This window comes from Bidens hawaiensis, unplaced genomic scaffold, assembly GCF_021521415.1.
Source record: "Bidens hawaiensis isolate Kalapana, Puna unplaced genomic scaffold, B.hawaiensis_p1.1 tig00047440_1, whole genome shotgun sequence".
Classification (NCBI taxonomy): domain Eukaryota; kingdom Viridiplantae; phylum Streptophyta; class Magnoliopsida; order Asterales; family Asteraceae; genus Bidens; species Bidens hawaiensis.
Genome location: NW_027498471.1, coordinates 22,413 through 26,648, shown reverse-complemented (window position 1 = coordinate 26,648; position 4,236 = coordinate 22,413).

Sequence of the window (4,236 nt, the reverse complement as noted above, 5' to 3'; positions counted from 1 at the left end):
TGTGTGAGCCCTTAATTTTATGGGTCATGATTGTACATTATGATATATTCAATAATACCATCTAACCTTATAGTTAGAATTTTAAGAAGTGCATGAATCTTGGGAGTTATTTTGATTAGTCTTTGGAAAAACTAAATCTAGAATACCTCTAGTGATAGCATTTATTTATATAAGGTCTTGATTATCATTATCTTAATAGACATTATGATTGACTCATTCCATTTGTTAGGCTCTAGTTTTCAGTTGAATAATTGTTATTAGAAAGAGCAGTAGGATAGTCATATCATGTCTTAATGGATAATTAAAATTATGAAGAGTTCAATGTTATTAAAACTCTTTATGAGACAAAATTCAATTGTGTTTTGAGATTAGAGGGATGATTTGGATGAGATAGCTATTTAGAGAAGAAAATTATAGTGAGTAATGTTATGAGATATTAAGATAATACATATTAAAATTTATGATCATTAGATTAATAAATGATCATTAATGTGAGGATCATTATATTTTATTGAAGATGTGATATGTCTATTATTAACATCAAACTAATAGACTATGATTAAAAGTTCTACTTAAACAAAAAATAAATCACCTTTGGGCAGAATTAAAATTTATTTAAGTATATGTGCAAAACAATTGTAACACATCACCTTTGGGCAGAAGTGAGATAATTATTTTAATTATGTACGGGTTAGTTTTGCTAAATAAAAATGTAACAAATCACCTTTGGGCAGAAGTGAGACATTTGTATCATGTTAGGCAAAACTAACAAAAGCTTTTCAGTTAGACTTGAATGATAGGGTTAATGTAACACATCACCTTTGGGCAGAAACGATACATCAAAAATTCATTCAAGTTAAGCCTTTTATGTTTTGTAAAAATTTATAACATTTAAGTGTTTACAAAACATTTAATTAGTTAATAGCAAAAGAATGTTTAGTGGTAAGTATTTTTAAGTTTCCGGTAAAACCTTAGTTCTCGAGAATTTTAGGTTCCCGTGAATCGGTAGTTTCCGGCTTTTAGCGGGTTTTCGGTATTTGGGTATGTACATGATTTTATGGAGTTTTCGGGAAAATGTTGATTCCCGTATTAGTGAGTTTTCGGGTTTATGGGTTATAACCCAAGCCCATAAACTCTTAGAACCCATAATCTGTTTTAAGCCCACAATACATGATTTTTAAATAGCCTGTAAACCCGTAAACTGGTTTAATCCCTTAACCCATGATCTTTATTAACTAAATTAATAATGATAAGATTTGGTTCAAATCTTTTTAGTGATTAACAATTTATTAACTAAATTAATAATGATAAGACTTGAATGATAGGATTTAAATCTTTTAAGAAAATATTAAAACTACAAAGTTATCCAAGATTTGAAAAAATATTTCCCTAAATAATCATTAACAGATTTTAATCTAGATTTTGAACCAACATATGTATAATATTTGATAATTATGATGAACACAAAGAACATCATCGAAAATTTTAACAATTAAACGTACAAAAAAAACTTGGAATCAAAATCTTTAAACATGAAATTAATTGATTTCGAAAATATTAGGGTTTATTAAATATGAATTTTAGAGATTTTAAATAATTTCACATATTGTTTTCGTAATAGAACATGAAAAAGAAACCGAAAAAATTAGGGTTTATCAAGTTTTAGTCCATGTCTTCTGATTCAATTCCAGATTTACGGAAAACATGAAGAACTGATTAATCACATCACTCGGATGACACATGTTGATCGGTTCTTCATGTAAGTAATAGTAAACATGATAAATATTAAACATATGAACCTGTTACAGCAGAGAGAGTAGTAACTACAACAGGGTATGATGTAGTCGACATGTTTGTCATCTTGATCGAGTTCCCCTTTAGGATGTATAGATGGTGTTAGGGTTCTTGAGAGGAACCCGGTTTTAGGAGAGAGGAGACACACAAATTGTTATGTGTGTGTGATTATGTTATGATGTTAATATTTATCTCTCTATATATACACCTAAGGGGAAACCCTTTATTATTTAATTATAGGTAATATGGCCATCAACAATTACCAAACTAATATATAATAAGGTATATTTAATATTTTGATCTATTATAATATAAATGATTATAATAATATATTATTATATATTATTCTTACAGATGTTATAATCATGGACAGGTGTATACATCCTTCCACATCTCGCAAATGCAGCATCCGTTACATTTTGCCCCTAAACAAAATGGGACTTATAATGTATTAGTTTCTAAGTAGTTTCAAGTTGAAAATTAATATAAAATGACATAAGTTTATTGTAAGATTAACACAATATTTTACTTTTAAAGGTGAGATATTTGCCCCTTACTATTATCAATCCATTTTAACCAATGACCGTTTGAAATTGATGATTTAGATTCCACTTCTATAAAGCTATTTTTCGACAAGAGAGAATTTAAGGAAGAAGCGTACAGTGCTAGAACTTCTTTTTTAAAACTTTAATTCCTTAACCTGGTTTTAGATATAATAAATATGTATATTAGAATCATTAAATGATAGCCGAACGGGGAATGTTGATGGTGTCTTAAAGGAAACAAAACACCACAGTAAAAGAACACTTACCATAAAAGTATTTTATGAGTGAAGTAAATAGGTCAAACGAGCCACATCAAATATGTATACTATATAGTTATTTAAAACAAAGTGTTTACAAGTGAAGAAAACTAGTCATACAGGCTCAACAACTCCAAAATAATTATAATATAAACAATAAAGGATATATATGCTCCTACACACATACACTATACATAATACCTGTTACGTTTTATATTTTTTTAGTAGAATCTACATATATATAACCTAATATATATTACTAGTTTGATCCTTTCATATTACAGGAGTTTATTTAAAATTTTGTTTTTAGTTGTTTTGCTATTTTATGATAATTATTTTATTTTTAACGAAGTTTTGTTTTGATTTAATACATATATATTAGTTTATTATTATATTTTTAACGTCTGGGTTTTACCAGTTGAGATGTTTATGTTTTTTAGATTTTTAACGAACAAACGTAAACGAACACGAGCATGTTAATTTTTTTAAATATACAAACATGCATACAAATATTTGTCTAATGAAAAAAAGGCCTTGATGTAGTTGACGATGGTGGGTAGTATTGGATGTTAACTGACGATGGAGATAATAGACCAGCAACGAAGAACATGTAAAGCAAATAAATTAAATTAGGGTTTGATAATGAAAATGTTTATCAATAAATGAGATCTTATAACCCATTTGAGGGCTATTAGAGTTTGGTAAGACACATAACCCGTGAAAATTATTCTTTGATAATTAAGGGGTTATTTCACAAATAAATGAGTTTAAGGGTTATCCGGGTTTGATGAGACCCATGACCCGTGAAAATTATTGTTTGCTTATGAAATAAATGAGATGTTATAACCCATTTAAAGACTATCCGGGTTTGGTAAGACCCATACCCACGAATTCGAGTCAAATGCATGAGAAACCTCCATTTATAAATCAAGCAATCTGGTGGCTCTAGAGAATGTGTGGAACAACCTGAGAGCGACACCTAAGATTTTATGGTAGGCAATTATATAGTTAGTTAGATTTAGCTAAAAGAAAATAAAACTGCTTGCTATCATATCAACAGTCCAACTGTTTATTAATAAAAGGGCAAAAGATGTTATGGTTCAATTTTTAACATTTATACGAGCAAATAGTTTTTATCCCCCGTATTAAGGGGGTTGTTTTATATTGTTTGTTCTAATATTTATTTATCTTTTGAATTTATATTTTTTTTATGTATGAAAGTTAATAATATACTTATGGTTTGAAATTGTTTCACAAATAAATGAGATGTTATAACCCTGTTTAAAAGCTATGGTTTTGATGAGACCCAAAACCCGTTTATTTTTTTTACTATAAATTGGTTTTTTAATTATAAATAATATTTATGAAAGTTAATAATATACTTATGGTTTGATGAGACCCAAGACCCGTTTATTTTTTTACTATAAAATTGTTTTTTTTTAAATAATATATATCATGCTTGTAAAAGTCGCTAGGCGGACCCTAGGCGGTCGACTGGAGAGTTGGGTGTACTCGGAGTACTCGGGGAGTACTCGAAGAGTACTCGGAAATTGTTAGTCATTAAGTAAAAAAATGATATTTTTTCTTTAACATTAAAGAAATACGAGTTATGTTTTATTTTTTTAAGCCAAAATCGGCTC